At 44.0% G+C, this 19,735-nt stretch overlaps 1 protein-coding gene and 1 long non-coding RNA gene across 5 annotated transcripts in view; both read left to right on the top strand.

The window, feature by feature from the left end:
- Window positions 1-3,343: 3,343 nt before the first annotated feature.
- On the top strand, window positions 3,344-10,795 carry LOC123617749 (uncharacterized). The gene is made up of 2 exons (XR_012502396.1): window positions 3,344-3,566; window positions 4,798-10,795. It is a non-coding gene; the product is annotated as an uncharacterized LOC123617749 (long non-coding RNA).
- A 6,575-nt stretch (window positions 10,796-17,370) lies between these two features.
- PLEKHA2 (pleckstrin homology domain containing A2) overlaps window positions 17,371-19,735 on the top strand; it is a 51,996-nt gene continuing 49,631 nt past the window's right edge. Inside the window, exons 1-2 of one of the 4 annotated variants that reach the window (XM_074353495.1) lie at window positions 17,371-17,635; window positions 17,856-17,949. The gene's annotated coding sequence lies outside the window, so the exon portion shown is untranslated. The remainder of the gene's footprint in view (window positions 17,636-17,855; window positions 17,950-19,735) is intronic. The other 3 variants (XM_074353493.1, XM_074353492.1, XM_074353494.1) reach the window with 3 other exon arrangements.

Raw genomic sequence — 19,735 nt, forward strand, 5'->3', positions numbered from 1 at the left:
ATCATATTTGTGCTCTATTGCTTGTTTTTTTTTCCTTCGGTGGACATCTTACTATGGAGTATGAGATTTTTCTCTCCCTTACTTCTCTCCTTTCTGGTTACATAACCAGTTTTATCAAATCAACGTTCCACGTTTCCATTAGTCCTTCTGTAAACATTGTCCAGAGAAGAGCCACGTAGCACGTTGTGATTACGCGTTCTTTCCTATATAACTTTCTGTTTTTCCTGGAATTAGTAACTTGCCTCTTGGTTGTTGTGATTGTTTAACTGGTTTTCTGTGTCTCTCTCATGAATTCATCTTCCAACTTTACAAGTTATAAAATTATAATTTCAGAATTATCAAATTCATAATTTTATAAAATAAGAATATAATTCTATAATTAATAGGACTTATAAAATTCTTCCTAATACCTCCAAACACGTCAGGTGAGCTCTTAATTTCTTATAAAAATAGAAATAAGACAAGTCCTTTGGATTCACCAATCCTGAATTTCTCAGTCCTCCAGCCGTGATAAGGACTGCTTTTCCCCTAGGTCTGATGCTCAGCTATGATTTTGAAACTTAGCTTCATTTTCATCCTGGGAATTCCTTCCACCTCCTGTGTTGGGCCTGTTTTCCAGGATTCTAAGTTTGTCTCCTCCTTTGGGAGGAATGCATCTTCCAGTAGCTTTTTGCGAATGGGTAAATGGGAAGTGAATTTTGTGAGAAAAGGTATTCCTGAAAAATACCTTTATTCTATCCCCGTGATGGGTTTACACTTTGGTTGGGTATAGAGGTCTAGGTTGTAAGCCATTTCTCCTTTCTGAGGCCTTTTGAAGACCTTGATCCCTTTGGCCTTGGGAATCCAGTACTGCTAATGCCAGTCTGCCTCCTGGACTTCTTTGAATATGACCTGTTTCTTTCTGGAAGCTTTTAGCATCTTCTGTTTATCCTGGAAGTCCTGAAGTTTCACGGGGATGGTGTGGGTCTGTTTTTATTCACTGTGTTGGGTACTCAGTGGCCCTTTTAATTGGGAAACCGAAGTCCTTCAGTTCTGGGATTCCATCATGATTTAGTTTCTCTCTTCTGTCCTTTTGTAACTCTTATCCAGACATTGCCCCTCCTTGGTTTGTATCCATTTTTTCCCCGTCTTTCCTGCTTTCCAACTTTGTATCTTTCTGTTTTACTTTCTGGTAGATTTCCTCAACTTTATCTTTCAACCCTGCTACTGAATTTTTTCCTATCATATTTGTAATCTCTGTGACTTCTTCTTCTTTTTCTTTTTTTTTTTTTTTTTTTAACATTTTTAATCTCCATGACTTCTTTCTTGTTTTCTGAATGCTCTGTCTCTCTCTTTAAAGGGCATCCTGGTATTTTAAAGAAGTTATTATTATATTAAAAATGAACACTGTGTCTTTTTTTTAACTTCAATATTATAGTATTTTTTCTCTCCGTGCGTTGCCTCCGTTTCTTTGAAGTTCCCCCATTTCCCCTTATTTGTTTATCTTGGTCTATCTTATGTTGGAGGGTTCCCTCCAATATTACATGGTCCTTGATGGTTCACAGTTCTGAGTGAGGCACTCAGATCTATTTGAAAGTGTTGAGCATAACTGGGGGGTTTGAAGGCAGGTGGGCTGCACCAAAGCTATTGCCCTGGGAGACAGAGACCTGATTCTAGTGTTTTTCTCTTGAGCTGGACAGTTTCCCAATGATATGAACCCTCCATTTTCCTGCCTGGGGGTGGGGGTGGGAATTGAGGAGGTACAAGCCTTTTTCAGCAATCTTCCATCAAGAATGAGTAAGGATTGTGTAAGGGAGATGGGAGATCCTAGATCTTAAGCCCTGAGACTTCGTGTTCAACCTCTCAGTCTTCTTCCTCCCCACACAAGCTTTCAACCAATCTTCCTGTTTCCAACCTCACCCAAACCCCACTTCCCCCGCCGCCACCCTGAGCCCATCTGGGGCTTGGAGATGCTGAACAGCCGGTTTCTGACTGGCCTCCAGTCTGCGTAGGTCTAGGTTTCTCTGGTAAGGTCGGTTAGTTTCCACTGATCATAGCTTTTATGTTTCTTGAAGGTTTAACATTATTGTTCGTTGTTGCTGTTTTCACATTCTCTTTGTCCTTGAGGAGGTAGATGCCTTTCCTCCCTTTATTGTCATTTCAATGGAGGTTTAAGAGGGAGCAGGGATAAAATTATATCTTCTATAGATCGTGCTTAACTGGGATGTCCATGTGCCTTTTTGAAAATTCACTGTTCCAGTTTTCTTTTTTTTTTCTCCCTGTCTCTCCTTCCCTTCTTCCCTCCCTCCCCACTCCCTCCCTTTCTCCTTTCTTTCCTTCTTTTTCTTTCTTCCTCAGTTCCTCCTCTCCCCCACCCCACCCCAAAGGTTGTTCCTCCCTCCTGGAAGGTGTTGCAAAGGCTGATGGTCTCTGCTCTCTCCCTTTCTCCTTCCCTCCCTCCTCTCTCTCCTTTCTGTCTTCCGTTCTTTCTTGCTTTTCTTTCTTTTTTCTGCAATCCCTCCCCCTCCCTCCCTCCTTCCCTCTTTCTTTCTATGGGAGACGTGAGCCCTCCTTCTGGTGTCTCCTTGGCCAGGCAGCTGGGGATGCACTCTTCCGGGCTCAGCATTCACGGTCTGCAGAACCAAAGGCAGAGGCACTGACTGGTGCACAAGATCCCCCTGAAACTGGCTCTTCATCCTTGGACATCACTCTTGTTATCTTCTCAACTCCAAACCTAGGGAGAGTGTGTCATGTTGAATCAGAGGGAGGAAACACATTCCACTGGTAACCAGCAGTGTTTTTGAGCCCCATCTTCAGTGTGGAAAGGACCAGGGGAAAACAAGTCAGGCAAACCCTGAACTAGAACTTTCCCAAACCACAGGACACTCTTAGACATGCTTTTTTGTCTCAGGACACTCTTTTTCTCTTTCTCATTTTTTTCCCCTTTCTTTTTTCTTAAAAACTTTTTTTTTAAATTTTTATCTTTTTAGGAGGGGTAGGTAATTAGGAATTTATTTATTTATTTATTTATTTATTTATTTATTCCTTCGTTCATTCATTCATTCATTCATTTATAATGGAGGTCCTGGGGCTTGAACCCAGAACCTTGTGCATGCTAAGCATGTGCTCTGCCACTGAGCTATATCCTCCCAACCCTTTCTTTTTTTCTTGTCAATAACAAAAAAAAAAAAAAAATTCACCAGAGGATTGAGACATGGAGCTAAGGAATGGCCATGAGGACAGAGGGGTGGGGAGGGGCAGAGGTTAGGTCTGGAGAGATTTTCAGGAAGGCAGACCAACTGTCCCCCAGAGGAAGATCAAGGGGTTAAGTGCGTGAACTGGGAGAGCGACACACACACACACACCTCTCTGAATTTCATCAGTTTTTCCGTTTTTAAAACTCTTGTCTCTGAAACAGGAACTTGCCTTGAGGCTCCTGAACCGAGGGGCACAGGGCTAGCCTCCCTCCTCCTTGCTGTCACCTCGTCCTTGTCAGCGGTTGGCCGGCCGGCCGAGGTGGTTGCTTCTGGCTGGTGAGGAGCTGGCTCCCTTGTGCAGGGAGCCTTGTGCTTCCCAAACCAGGGCGGGTAAGTGGAGGCTGCAGTGCCCCCCAACCCAGGGGGCTCCTGGGGGGCTCCTCTCTCACTTCTAAGAATGAGGCAGAGAGGGTGTGTGTGGGGGGAGGGGGGAGGAACAGGAGGTGGGGGTGGGGTGCAGAGATTCTGCCAAATTACAGATGGAGCCGCCTAGATCCAGAACAATTCCCAGGGGAGCTGCTCCCCCGCCCACAGGAAGGCCGAAAAAAGGCTTGAAATTCACATTATTTTTGGTACTTGGGAGATGGGAGGGGAGTGAGAGAGGGCAGTGGTTAGTAAATAGAACAGAAGGGGGAAGAAAAAAGGAAAAACTTGGTCGGTGTCTTTCCTAAGCAGCAGCTCAGGACTGCAGCAAAGACGATCTGATACGAAGTTGGACTTGAATATTTCCTGTTCCGCCTCCATGGGCTAGCCTGGGCGGGGAACAGTCACAGACTTGATATCAATTTGGTGTCTGCCCTGCAAGCAGCAACCGCTGCCCCACCTCCGTTTTATAGCCCTGTTTTTTAATGTTTTTTAGTGACTTAAAACAACACAGACTTATTATTTTATTTTAGTTTATTTTTTATTACACTACAGTTGATTTACAATGTTAGTTTCAGGTGTACAGCAAAGCAGTTCAGTTATACATTTACATACATGTATACATTTATTTTCAGATTCTTTTCCATTATTTATTACAAGAAATTGAGTAAGTTCTCTGTGCTATATGTCCTTGTTATTTATCTATTTTATATATAGTGGTGTGTATCTGTTAATCCCAAGCCCCTAATTTACCCCCCTCTTTCCCCTTTGATAACCATAATTTGTTTTCTGTGTCCGTGAGTCTATTTCTGGTTTGTAAATAAAACTTGTGTCTTTCTTTAGATTCCACATATAAGTGATATCATCTGATACTTGTCTTTCCCAGTCTGACTTACTTCACTAAGTATGATCATCTCTAGGTGCATCCATGTTGCTGCAAATGGCATTATTTCATTGCTTTTTATTAGCCCTGTTTTTGAGGTGATGGGGCTCTGATGTTACAGTTCTGTGTATTCGAGGTGGTTCTTAAATCACCCCCCTCTGGTGATGTGAAAAGCCTGGGTACCCCCAGGGAACATGGTTTTAAGGGCATCAGTCTCTACATTTGCCTGAGATGGAGAGAAAACCGGGTCTCACATCCATCTCCTCTGCTCCCCACTCTCCTTTCACACCAGCCTTCTCTCTTCTTCTCAAAAAGGAAAGAAAGGCATTGCCCTTTGCCGTAAAAACCTCCAGGGCCAAGACAAGGGACAATGAAAAGTATCTGGGTTTGTGTTGAGAAAGCAGAAGCCTTTTGTAACTGAGGTGCGAATCATTTCACAAGGTAGGTGGTTTCCAATTTATGACTTTCCATAAAACTTGGAGAAAAAAACCAAACTGAGCTGACCACTGATAGATCATTACAATAAAGTTTTTAAATAGACTTTATTTTTTAGAGCAGTTTTAGGTTCACAGCAGAATTGAGCAGAAAGCACAGTGTTCCTGTACCCTCCCTGCCCACCATATGCACAACCTCCTCCATAGCGTAAGTTTTGAACAGATGTCTGACCTATAACTTGAAGGAGTTCAAAAAATTGAATGACACTGCCAAGTTTGGCTATGCTGAAAAACAAATTTTGAGTTCCCTGGGAAAGGTGGATCAGCTAGAAATCTTCACGCAGAATTTGTGTTCACAGGCAAATTCCAGCCTCCCCTCTGAAGCCACGAGGCCAGAAATATGTCCCAATTTTCCTTCCTTCTCGACAGCCCTAAACATTGTCATAACGAAACTCCTTCCAGCCCCATCGACTTGTTAATGTGAACAAGGTTTCTCAGCACCTACATTCCAAAAAATGAGAAATTGGGACAATATGTTAAACCTACTCTTCTTGCGGTAACTAGTATTAATTCATGGCTATTTGAACTAATTACATATCTATGTAAATATGTAAAAATCCATGTATTTAAAAATCCATCCTCATCCATCACATTAAGAAAATAATTTCCAATAATATTTTACTATTTTATGTTTAATGATGAATAAAATATATATCTATCTTGTTACTCATAATTGTAACGATGACTTGGTCTCAAAAAAAAATGTTTCACACTTAAAGCCTGATGGGTCACAGGATATTTTTAAATTGTGACCTTTTAAAATTGTAAACTCAATTTACATATGCATTTTTGTTTCAGAAAATATGATAGGATAATCAAAAAGAGATGTTCCAATAATAAAAGATGTCATAAAAGTATATGACATTTGGATACATACACTTCTTTAGAACTGGAAAGAAAATACAGTTCAAGGAGGGAAGGGAAGCATTTAACTTTTTTGACTGTTTAAAGAACTGCTTCGTGTTGAGAAAGGAACAATGGTGTCAAGTAACTCTGATATTTAGATTCTATCGGGTACATTTTAAAAGCGTGATCTGACAGTTTTATTTTAAAATATCCCATGTTGCGGGGAGGGCATAGCTCAGTCGTAGAGCGCGTGCTTAGCATGCACAAGGTCCTGGGTTCAATCCCCAGTACTGCCATTAAAATAAATACATAAATAATCTAATTACCTACCCCCAATTAAAATATCTCATGTTAACAATTGGCAGAATACTTTCTTTGCAAGCACTCAAACCTATGATTAAAAGTTACAGATGCCAACTTAAAAACGTGCAAGGAGATAGACACTTTTCCAGCCTTTTTAGGGGGTGTGTGAAGAAAAGCTTGACAACCAGCATTTTGTGTCATGGTCTTATTTCTTCTGGTAATACAGCATTTTACATTTCTAGATTCTTTACAGCTTTGAACAATAAAAAATGCAGGCATCATTTTACCTACAACGTCAGAGGGTTCCTAATCCAGAGTTCTTGGTACCTCAGCATGCTGCCCACCTACTCTGAACTGGGTGCTAGTTACAGGGTCATGATACAAGGGCTTAAATTGGAGAAACCAGAAATAAATCAGCCTATAGACCTCGTGGCTGAGCTATTTCAAGACTATGCACTTACATTTCAGGGGCCATGATTTGACTCCTGGTGTAGTCAGTAACATACAATCACAAGCTGCATCCTAATTGACTTGTACTGTGACACTGGCTTGTCACCTTCTGAATTTATGGGGCCACCGCAGGGCTGGATGGTCGCTAATTGAAATGATCTAATCAACCCTGTTGTGCACCCTGTCATGGGAGAGTGACTTTCTTGGGTACCAGCCGAGGTTCTGGGGGAGACTCCACAACACGGATTGTAGCAGCGAGGCAGGAGAGGAAGAAGCCCTGTTCCTCACGTCGGAACTGAAGAGGAAATGTTAGCTCACCACCATCTGAGTACTGCCAGGCACAAAATGCAAAACTGCGCTTAACCGGTGTGCGGAGTGTGTAAGTAGTGATGGCTTCATTAAACTAGGGTCGAGAGGGGAATACGTTTCACCGCAAGTGACTTTAAAAAAAAATCTATTTAAGCACAAAGCACTCACAAAAATTTGTTTAGCTTTAAATTTTTTTCTCTAATTAAACCTTTTATTTGGAGATAATTATAGATTCACAGGCAGTTGTAAGAAATAATTCAGAGAGACCCCACGTACCATTTTACCCAGGTTCCCCTGATGGCAGCGTCTCGTAAACCACAGTACGATATTGCAACCAGATATTGATGCAGATACAGCCAAGAAAGAGAACATTTCCATCAGCACAATGATCTACGTGTTGCTCTTTTTTTTTTTTTTGCCACACACACTTCCCTTTCTACCCCACCCACTTCTTAACCCTTAGCAATCACGTATCTGTTCTCCGTTTCTATTATTTTTATCATTTCAAGAATGTTATATACACAGAATCAATCATATAATATCTCAGCTTTTGGAACTGGTGTTTTTCACTCAGTGTAATTCTCTGAATATTCACCCAGGTTGTTGTGTGTATCAACTGTTTGTTCCTTTTTTGTTACTGAGTGGTATTCAGTGGTACGTACGTTCCACAGTTTCTTTATTCACCTGTTGAAGGACGTCTGGGTGGTGTCCAGTTTTGGGCTATTATCAATAAAGCTGCACTCAGGTTTTTGTGTGAACATAAGTCTTCATTTCTCTGGGATAAATGCCCAGGAATGCAATTACTGGTTTGTATGATAGTTGCATATTTAGTTTTTTTTAAGAAATTGCCAGTTTTCCAGAGAGGCTGTACCATTTTACATTCCCACCAGCAATGTACCATGATCCAGTTTCTCTGCATCCTCACCGACATAGGATGTTGTCACTGTTTTATATTTTAGCCATTCTGATAGGTCTGTAGTGCATCTCATTGTGATATTTCTCATTGTGTAGAATATATACATATATATATTAAAAATTTTTGAAATTTTCCCATTTTTATTGATATAATTGACATATAAATTGTATTTGTTTAAGATGTACACAACATAATGATTTAATACATGTGAATATTGCAAAATGATCCCACAATTAAGTCTAGTTGACATCCATCACCTCACATAATTACACTTTTTTGTTCTGAGAACTTTTGAGGTCTACTCTCTTACAAACTTTCAAATACACAATAGAGTATTGTTAACTCCAGTTACCATACTGTACGTTACACCCCCATAACTTACCTATCTTATAACTGGAAGTTTGTACCTTTTGACCACCTTCACCCATTTCCCCCACCAACCACTCCCACCTCGTGCTCCCTCCCTCCTCTGGCCCCCACTTGCCTCTGGAAACCACCAATCTGTTCTCTGTCTCAGGTGTTTTGGATTCCACATATAAGTGAGATCATACAGCATTTGTTTTTCTCTGTCTTATTTCACTTAGCATAATGCCCTCAATCTCCTCCTTTTTTATGGCTGTGTAATACTTCATTGTGTGTGTGTGTGTGTGTGTGTGTGTGTGTGTGTGTGTGTGTGTGTGTGTGTATACACATCACATTATATCTATATACCACATTTTATATATATATATGTATATCCCCCACATTTTCTTTATACATTCATCTATCAATGGACACAGGTTGTTTCTATGTCTTGGCTATTGTGAATGATGCTACAATGGTCATGGGAATGCAGGATATCTTTTTGAGATAATGATTTTGTTTCCTTCTGATACATACACAGAAGTGGAACTGCTGGATCATATGGTAGTTCTATTTTTAATTTTTTGAGGAACCTCCATACTGTTTTCCAGAGTGGCTGCCCTAATTTGCATTCCAACAGTGCCCAAGGGTTCCCTTTTCTTCACATCCTCCCCAACATTTGTCATTTTCCAATAGCCATTTGCTAATAGCCATTCTGAGAGGTATGGGGTGGTATCTCATTGTGGCCCTGATTGCAGTTCCCTGATGGTTAGTAATGTGGAGCACCTTTCCATGTACCTATGGCTGGTTGTATGTCTTCTTTAGAAAAATGTTCAGATCTTCTGTCCATTTTTTAATCAGATTGTTTTTGTTGGTGGTGGTGTGTATGAGTTCTTAATATTTATTTTTATTTATAAAAATATATTTATTTATATGTATTTAATATATCTATATTTATTTGTTTATATTAATTTTATTTATATGTGTATATTTATATTTTATATTTATCTTTTTATTTATCTTGGATATTAAGCCTTTACTGAATATCTGGTTTACAAATATCTCCTCTCATTTGGAAAGTTGCCTTTTCATTTTAATGACAGTTTCCTTTGCTGCGCAGGACTCTTTAGCATGATGCGGCCCCACTGGTTTGTTTTTGCTTTTGGTGCCTCTTGTTGCTTTTGGTGTCACATCTGAAAAAACCATTGCCAAGACCAATGTCAAGGAGCTTTCTTAGGCTTTTTTCTAGACTTTTATGGTTTCAGGTCTTCAATACTTTGATTTATACAATTTCCTTTTCAAAGACTTGTTATTTGTGAAGTCTTTTGCAGGGGCTTTAAATTTTTTTTTTAAAAATTTATTATTAAACAAAAGAAGCATAAGGCACACAATATACTATTTAGAAATATACAAGAGCACGAATGAATCCTGTCTCCTCTGACCACCTCCCGGGTGGTCTCCCCCCTAGGGGCCACCACTCCTACCAGCAAAACCATATGAAACTTTCCACCTAAAATAAAGGCACCGATCTCAGTTCAACCACTCTTTCCTACCCCAGGTCATTGCTGGGAATGATGAAGATTGTCTCGGGCACACAGAACCCCTGGGAATGCTTGTTAAATTTTCTTTTCCTCCTTTGTTGCTGTCGGCGAATCCATTTACAGGCAGAGGAATGAACTGAATGAAATCATTTCTGCTCCCCGCCCCACCCTCAATGGCTTCTCCAGTTTCTTGGTTTCTAATCGGCTGAGGACTGGGAGACCACACAATGGGACCTTCTGAAATGAGGTCTTCAATCAGAGTCAATAAGCAGGGACTTTGGCAACTCAGAGGCCCTTCCCCTCTTACTTTCTGGCTCGGAGTTTTGTTCCAGAGGTTGAAGTTACCAGAAGGTGACCCCCAGGTCAGGACCATGTTCCTGTCTCTGTCTCTTTGGCAAGCCAGGACCTTGAAGCCTTCCGACATCAGGTGCTAGAGCGTCCATTTGGCTGTTTATCCAATTATCGCATGTGCAGCATCATTAGGTTTTAGGTGTAAGGATGCAATTAGCTTGTTATTACTTGATTACTAAATGAAACTCACGCTGGACTGGGCTTAATTCTGCAGCCTCAGTGCTACACTTAATTTTAACAATGTTTGGCAGACATGTGGAGTCATCATACAAATTATGATGAAATATGAAAGAAGATTCCTCAGCAAATTACCTGTCTCCAGTGACTCACACTGAATCGCACTAGGTCTCGGGTTCAAACTGCTCATCAGGTTTCGTATATGTTTTCCAGTGGCCGGAGTTTTAATGTGAATGGATACAAAATTGGCTAAAATTTCTTTAAAAATGTATCCACAGACTGACAAGTATTTTTAAATTGAAGATAAAGTTAGCTCTATTTTTTTTAAACCACAAAGCAGCTATGAGATCTCTGAGTTTTACATTGAAACCCAGTTATTCACTTATAAAATAAACATTTTGTCTCTTATCATCAAATAATACAAGCATCTTGAGGAATTCTTGGACAATTCAGAAATAGGACAGGTTTAAAAAAAAAGAAGATATTTGCTCACTCTTACTCCTTTGTACTTTTTGAACTTTGGACTGTGTGCACGTATTCCCTATTAACAAAATAATGGGAGGACATAAATCCATCTGTCCAAATATCCGGTTTGATTGTCTTTGTTTTGTAATCATCAGCTTGTGTTGGGAACTGCTGATGTAAGAGGCAGCCTGCTTCAGTGACCTCCACAGGCATCTCTTGGAATAAACCAGATAGAATTTATTCCAGATACAACTTTGACTATATTCGCCTCCAGGATTTTCTCATCGCAGCCCCCAGGCAAGGCTTGGTGTTGAAGAAATGGATTATGTAACTAGTCTAAGCAAACATAAAGTGAAATAAAGCAGTAAATCATGGTCAGGGACCCAAACTGAGGGTATCTAGTTCTTCTCTGCTCTGATGCCACAGGCCCAGCTCTTCCCATATAATCACAGGGCACATCTCTGGGGATGCGGGAATCCCAGCCGTGCTCTGCGCTTATCCAAACTGACGGGAAAACAATGCCATGAGCATGAATCAGTAGGAATGGTGCATTGGGCCGGGAGACTGTTATTTCTGGGACCTGGATGAACACTTCGTTTTGAAGTTTATATGAGCATCTGATTTAGCAGTATAGCAATGTTTTCCAAACTCTGTCACTAGGAAATCATTTTGGCATGTGTACATATGTCATGTCTATAAATATGTATGAGTATAAAAAGTACTATCGCGTGGGTGGCTTGAACAACAGAAATTTATTTTCTCACAGTCCTGGAGGCTGGAAGTCCGGGATCGGGTTGTCAGCACAGTTGGACCCTGGTGAGAGCTCTTTTCTTGGATTGCAGATGGCTGCCTTCTTGCTATGTGTTCACATGGCCTTTCCAGGATGTCGTAGAGACAGGGAGCGATCTCTTCCTCTTCTTATAAGGCCATTAGTCCTATCGGAATAGGATCTTGCCTTTATGAACTCATGTAACCTTAATAACCTCCCAAAAGCTCTGTCTCCACACACAGTCAGATTGTTTGTTGGGGGAGGGGAGGGTATAGCTCAGTGGTAGAGTGTGTGCTTAGCATGCATGAGGTCCTGGGTTCAATCCCCAGTGCCTCCATTAAAAAACAAACAAACAAATAAATAAATCTAATTACCTCCCTACCCCTGCCAAAAACAGCCCACAAACAGATTGTGAGTTAGGTCTCCAATATATGTTTTATTTTGGGGAGGGGGTGTATGTGTGGCATAATTCACCATGTATAAATATATGTATTTTTTATAAGTTTGATTTTATATACAAACTTCCTGCTGTTCCACCAATTTTTTCTCTTTTTGACTTTACTTTATCACTGTCCCTCACTGCTGTTTCCCTTATCCTATAAACAGAAATTGCCAACATTTCTTCCACTCTCCACTTTTCCTATTTTCCAAGCTCTGAGAATTTGAGCTAAGAGATCACTCTGGCTTTGGGGCAGGGATCGCTGAACCAGGATTCAGAACTCATGGATTCAACTCGTGACTGGCTATATGACTCTGAAACTGCATCTCTCTCCTTAAAACCTAAATTCTCCCATCTGTAAAATGAGATTACTAATATATAATCCTGTGAAGGTGTGAAGAAAGAATAGTTAATAATTTGTCATGTAATGTTAGCTCTTGGTAAAAAGTTTCAAAATGAAAACAATTTTCATCCAAAAGTATGAAACTGATTGTTAAAATTTAACAGACATTCATAGCACTTACCATGTGCCGTAAAAACATTAACTCAACAGCCTCAACAGCAGTGCTATGAGACAGGTTATCTGTTACGACCACCTTCTCCATTTCACAGAAGCACAGAGAAGCAGAGCAACTGGTCCACGGCTATACAGCTAGTTAGTGACAGTCAGGAGTCACATCCCGGCGGTAGCTCGGTGATGGAGACCAGTTACTACGCAGTCACCAACTGCGGAACTGCTGCTGTTTATTTACTTCTAATTGTGTCACTTCCTTGTTCAAAAACCTCCAGCGGCCCTTGAACTAAAGTAAAATAAGTTCAACTCATTTGCTTAGCAATGAAGACCGTCTAGAGACCTTTCTTTTGTTCCTTTGTTTCACCCCCCCCTTAAAATCCTTCATCCCGTCCACCCCCATCCCCCACCCGTGCTCCGGCTCAGCTGGACCCGTCGCTTTATCTGGAATCTACCTTTTCTAAAACCCCTCTCCATCTTCTGTATTTCACACTGTCTGCATCTTCAAGTTCCTTCCAAAGTGCCATTTCCTTGATACGTTTTCTCCTGCAACTCTCAATCCCAGCCGGTTGTTTTTTTTTTTCCCCCAGAATTTTTTCTCCCCTCTCTTCTCTGCGTGGTATTGGTTCCTAGCTTTTATGATAGTTCTTTCTGTATATGTTATATTCCCTCCCTAACAAATGGTGGGATCTTTCAGGGCTGCAATATGCTTTCTCATAGAACTTTAAAGTTTTTTTTATTAACATTTAAAATCATTATTGTTCTTCTTTGATAACCAAACGTATGCAGGCTTATTGCAGAAAAATTAAACATCACAGAAATAAGTCTCCTAGTGAGATCCATCAGTATAGCCCCTCCTCCCCGACCCTAAGAGAACAGTTGACAGTTTGGAATGTAGGTTTTTTTTTTTTTTTCAATTGAAATACAGTCAGTTATGATGTGTCAATTTCTGGCTGTAGCACAATGTCCCAGTCATGCATATACATACATATATTCGTTTTCATTAAAGGTTATTACAAGATACTGAATATAGTTTCCTGTGCTATACAGAATGTAGTCTTTTAGGCTCTTTTTTTTGTGTGTGTGTAATAAACATGTATCCTTTTTATTTACAGAAGTGGGATTGTACTGTACGTGGGAGCGTATCCTTTTTATTTACAGAAATGGGATTGTACTATATGCAGGAGCTTTATGCTTTTTTTTAACCACTTAAAATATTTAGTATTTTTCATATAGAGATGTATCCCATTCTAAAAAAAGAAAAGCTGTTAAAAAAACAAAACAGCTGCATAGTATGAGATTGTGTGGTTGTGACAATACTTATCTGTTTAGTCCCCTGTTAATGAACACAAAAGTGATTTTCAGTTTTCACCCATAGGATCACTGCTGCAATGAATACGTGTGTGTGTTCCGTATACACACAAGCGCACACACTCCGTATTGCACTGTCTGTATTTCCAGATGACTTTCTGTAGGACAAATCCTTGGACGTGAAATGGCTAGCTGAAACGGAATGGAGATTCTACATGATGACAATTCTTGAAAATGTGGAGGGAAAAGAGTCTGGTTTTATGTCTTCCTGTATCCTTCACAAACTTAGTGGTGAAGAGGGCAGACTCTAGTAACAGACTGCTCAGGCTTGTATCTGGGTTTGGTCCCTGTGTTTTAATCACCTCATCTATAAATGGGGAGTAGGACTTGACTCCCAGTGTTGTAAGACTTAAATGAGATAATATGTGTAGAGCAATTAGCATTTAGTAAGTAGCTGGAAAATAAGTAAATGTAAGATATACCGGAGGAAAAATGGTTAATAGATTCGGATAATTGCTGAATGAATAGTATGAAATAGAACAATAGTAATTTGAGTAATCTTCCTAGAAATGGCTGGTACTTTGCTATCAAAACCAAAAGCAACTCTTTATAAAATGACCAGCTAGCATTATAAGTGCGATGGCTTTGGAGCAATGTATGGCCTCTGTGCAAAATTATCTGGGTTGAACCAGGCACAACCACTGACCTTGGCCTCTTCAGTTGCACACTTTCCCCAGCTGAACGAACTGGCCCCAGTCACAGCCTGAAACCTTATATAATGGGTGTGTCTAAGGACAGAGAACAATGTGCTTCCCCCCAGGGTGCGTGGGGCTCACCACTGAAGGTTGTCAGGGTGTCTAGTTACCCAGCCGTGAACACTGAAAATAAACAGAAAGTGCATAAATGGCTAGAGTATAAGGCTCTCTGTTTAAATTCTTAGGTTCTGGGCTAGTAGTCTTCATCTTCACGGAAAGATTCCTGTATCAGTACTAGACAATTCTGGGGATAGTCGACCCCAGAAACATCTCTGCCACTAACTAGCCACAGAACCTCGAGCAAATTGTTGAACCTCATCTTGCACCGATACAACAGGGGGCTGAAATGGCTGATGTGAAAGGTCCTTTCTGACATTCCTTTCCCCACAAGCAGAATCACATTTTCAGACACCAGGATTGTTTATTGCAGTGAAAAAAAAAAAAAGAAAGCATAAAAATCAGGCAATGGAAATACTTTCAAAATATGTGGGTCAGGAGATGGCAAAAGGACCACAGCAGGGCTCGCACTCAACTGACACCCGCTCAGTGGGGCCACTACAAGTGGGGATGGTCGGGGTCCTCAGAGGAAGCATTGGAAATGCAGGGAGGAGGGGGTGGACTCAGGGCAGGAATTGTAGTCTGACTGGAGCCAGGTCCTGGCTGGGAGGTAAACGTGGCAGTAAGTGAGGCTCTCAGTGAAGTCCAAGCATCACCCAGAGTTGCACTAATGACCTTCTCCGCAGCCCAACAGGTACACCTCCATCCCCCTCACCTTCCTGGCCCTCAGGAGTCAAATTGTACCCATCTTTTCAGGCCCATTTCAAAATCTACCTCCTTCTTGAGGAACCCCTTCCCCACCACCTCCTAACCCAACACACAAACACACACACACATACACACACACAATTGCACCTCGGTCCTCTAAAGGCTGCCAGCACTTGCCCTCGGTACTATTCACAGCACTTCCAGGAGGGATACCAGGCTGCCTCAACCCCTTAGTGACACTTGGAGACCCCAGGCCATTGGCTCTTCTTTGCCTCCCAGGCATCCAACACAGTAGTGCTCAGAAAATATTTGTGGTTCCGTGATTGAGTGACTCAGACAGGCCCCACGGGGAGAAGAGTTTCGTGGGTTTTTAATATGAACCATACCATGGAATCTGAGACTTTTATCTTATTGCTCAGAATGGAAACCGTCAGTTCCAGTCAGATTTGCTGGGAGCCAGAGGGAATTTGGTTCCTTTTCGTGCAGAAAACCATAATCTAATTTTTAAAGTCAAAAACATTTACATAGCGCTTGCTTCATGTTTGGCTGTAATCGAAACACTTTACAAATGTTCCCTCATTTACTCTTCATAACCATCCAGATGTAGAAAGTGAAGGCGCCCAAAGGTTGTCACTTGCCCTGAGATCAAAGCTAATAAGCACCAGAGCTGGGATGCAACCCCAGGCCATCTGGTTCCAGAGTATATGCTCTGCCTGAAATTTATGTGAGTGGCAAAAATCTTCATGAGCAGAAAAAAAAAATGACATTGATGTATTTATTTCAAAGGAAATTTTTTTTTTCATGTGTCCCCCTTTCCTTCCTCATTCAAAGCAAAATGTTCTAAAGCTAACAGTCTTTTTTCACACCTGAGAGAGCTAGGGGCTCTTTTTTTTTTTTTTTTTTGCTCTGACAATCAAAATGCAAGAGGAAACTTGTGTGGTTTCTTCGCTGGTGTTTTCGGGGTGTGTGCTGCGCTGCGGGTGGTCCTTCAGCCTACCTCCAGGCTGATGTGGCTGGAGCCCCCCCTTCCTCCAGGCTTCGTTGCCTCAGGTCCTGGAGACTTTTAACAGCCTGCCTGTCCCCCTCCAACACTGGGATATGGACCCGCCTTTCCGGCACTCCCGCCTGATCCAGACTTTGAGCCTCAGGGGTCTTCTTAGGCCCACCCCTTCGTCAAAGCCCCGCTGGACCCAGACCTTGTCAAATGTATTTGCATCAGAATCCCCAGAAATCGCAGCTCGAGGTCTTCCATCCCAGGGTGAATCCACTCCATTTCTGTTTGGGAAGTTAAGTGCCTGACTTCTTGTATATTTAAATATCTATCTCGCCGCGTGGGAGGCCGGCGTCAGAACCCGACAGACCAGCCATTGATTAACTGTTGGACCCAGGGCAAATTACTTAACGTCTCTGAGTCTCGGTTTCCTCATCGCGAAGGGGATTGATACCCACTGGGTTGCCGCGTGGATCCAAAGAGCGAACGCAGAAGCTGCACCGGCACCCAGCGCAACTCTTGGGTTCCTCTTGGCAACATTACTTAATACCTGCTGGTCTGTTTCCCATGTTTTTGCAGAGCACCGTCTAACTCTGAGGGCTACAAGGTCGTCTTGGCGCCACATTCTGATAAAGCCCCTATTCACCCTTGTTAGAACGGAAGACCCCACTGGGCTCCTGGGGCACATTCATGACAACCTGTGGGAACCTGCGCTGCTTCTTTTGACTCTGACGCTAAACCTAACTCCGCGGACCCAGATGGCTTAAGGGCGCCGGGTCCGAGGGAGGCCCTGCTGAAGCCGCCGGAGGTGGCGTGGTGGGAGGCTTTGGCTTCGGGAAGAAGAAATGGGATCAAGAGAGAGCCTGCGCTCTGACTCGCCTCCCTCCTTCTGGGATGCCCACAGCCCCGGGCCCCTTTCCCTCTCGGACACCTGCTGCCCGGGGCCCAGCGTCGGAGGCAGGGCCTCCCCCGGCGCGGCCGGCTCCACGGCCCCGCGTCCCACCTGCGCCGCCGCGGGCGCGGGCGAGGTGGTCCCGGAGCGCAGCCTGGGGGCCGCCTCCTGGGCGCCATGCCCCTGCCCGGTCCGCGCAGCCTGGGCGCCCGGCCGCGCCCCCTCCCAGCCCGCGGCGCCCCAGCACCCCTCTCCTCCCCCGGCGGGCTTGGCGGAGCATTGTACTCACATCCGGGGCTGGGTTTTGCTTTAATACGAAACGTAATTAACCCGGAAAAAAGAGCCGAGAGACCAGAGAGAAGGAGGGGGCGGGGGGTAGGGGGAGAAGAGCCAGAGGAGCGCGAGGCCCCGAGAGTTCGGCGGCGACAGAAATCCCCCGAGAGCGACGGCCCGGCCGGCCCGAGAGGCGCGTCCCAGCCCGATGTGACCCACGCACCCTTCCCGAGCCCCGGCCGTGCGCGGCGGGGTAAGTGGGGCGCCCGCGCGGGCCCGGGAGCCGAGCGGCGGCGGCGGGCGCGCGGGGGCCGGCGGGGGGCGGGGGAGCCGGGCGGGCGGCCCCTCCTCCGGCCCTCGCGAGCGCCCAGGGTGGCCAAGGTCGCCGCCGCCAGGGGTCGGGCTGCGGGGGTGGGGCCGCGGGCAGGGTGGGGGCGGGTGTTCTGCTGAGCTGCGTTTTCTCACGTTTGCAGCGGCGAAACTTCTCTGCGGGTTCTGGCGCTGGGGCAGCGGCCCCGCAACGACTGCCCGGGCTGCGGGGAGGGGAGGCGAGCAGAGAACGTCCAGGCAAGTCCCGGGGGGCGCGGACTGGGCTGTGGAGGCTCCTTTTCCCCTGCCCTTACTACCTTCTTACATGGCAGGCCTAGAATACTCCCGAGGGAGCGCCCTCCCTTCCCCCTGGGTCCAGCCCGGGCCCTCGGGCTTCTGGAACTCGGGCTTCTGGGGTGACTGGAAGGAAACCGTCCTAAAATGCAGGTTCGGTGCCAGGTTGGGAAAGCACTCGAGGGAAGCTGTCTGTCTGTCTGTCTCACCAACTTCTTCCTTGCTTTACACGCTTCCCTCTTCTGCTCCAGTTCTAAACACTGTTATTTCATCGAATTAAAAAAAAAAAGGGAAAAGAGAGGCCTTGTAGGAAAGAAAAGTGTGCAGACACGTCTAGAGAGGAGGCGCGGCTGGGCCACCTCAGTAGGGGTTGACGCATCTCCTGCCCGGGCCAGCCCTGTCCCCCACCCCCCTCCCCCAACCCCAGCCTTTCGCTTTAAAGGTTTCCTTCCTTCTGGGCGAATCTTCCCCCTCTAATTCCTTCTCCAGCCCCTCCCTCCTGTCTTTCTTTAGGACTCCAAATGAGGTTCTTGGAGGAGAGTAAACAGCGGAGAAGGGGGAGGGGACATTCTACCGGGACGCCAGCTGTGGCTCCTGGAGGCACCTCCGCCCTCTGAGTGGTGGTCGCACTTGGGATGAAGTTCCAAAATTGGACTCATGTGTCCTTACAGGCAACTAAGTCAGTCCCCCTTTTGCTTCTTTTTGGAGTTTCATCGTTTTTCTTTGTTTGGTGGCAAAACCTTCAGAAACGGAGAAGCCGAAGATCTTGGAAGAATAGAAGCGTTTGTTTTCCATTTCAGTTGCATTCAGTTGACATTTGTTGGGTAATCGATTGTTGTTTGTTTGTTTTTTGTTTTTTTAATGGAGGTGCCGGGGATTGAACCCGGGACCTCGTGTGTGATAAGCTCAACCACTGAGCTGTACCCACCCTCCCTAGGGAGCTGTGACACCAAAGGCAGTGATGAACAAAACGTAGCCTCTATCTTCAGGGAGCTTACAGTCTGATGGAGGCCATAGGCCGCACAGAGTACCTAGAATACAAAGCAGATTGCTGAAATCGAAATCCAGTATGCTTTGAGAAACCACAGGAGACTTTTAAAAAGCCTCCTCATCGTTTCAGATATTAGCCTTCTCCACTGCTGCTTTCATGCAGGTGACTTTTGCCATAGCGAAGCTCTAGTTTGTAGTTTAAACTCTGTGGCCAGCCTGGTGTATGACATCTGCTAGCTGCTAAGTAAATGTTTGTTGAGTGAATGTGTGAGTGACTGCAAGCACAGGCATTGTTTGCCTTTGTCCAAATGGAAGAGAAAGGAGTGGTGTGGCAGTGCGCCAAGCCAGTTCAAGCTGGTTCATGAGGGTTTACCTTGGATATTGCCTTTAGACCTAAGTATCCTTTGCCCTATTTGTAGGCCTTGCTTTTTGCAAAGTCTCTGGCACTCCTAGTGATGGAGTCTTGCTCCCCTTTCAGATGGGTAATCACCTAGTTGTGAATTGGAAAACCACCTACCCTTTGGTGGAGAGTTTGCAAAGCCTTCTTTTCCCTTGTCGGTGCATTCTTTATTCTGTGTAAGGAAGTAGGGTCTGCAAATCCCATCCTGTCTTCGTAGTGAGCTGAATCACATTCAGCCCGGTATTTTCCTTGACGTTAAAATAAACCCTGAAGACCTGCAGGTTTTGGTGGCGTCCTGCTTATGGAGAGGTTCTGCAGAGTGGGAAGGGGGAGGCATCAGCCCTTATCACCAAGCCCCTC

This window comes from Camelus bactrianus, chromosome 26 (genome assembly GCF_048773025.1).
Source record: "Camelus bactrianus isolate YW-2024 breed Bactrian camel chromosome 26, ASM4877302v1, whole genome shotgun sequence".
NCBI classification, from domain to species: domain Eukaryota; kingdom Metazoa; phylum Chordata; class Mammalia; order Artiodactyla; family Camelidae; genus Camelus; species Camelus bactrianus.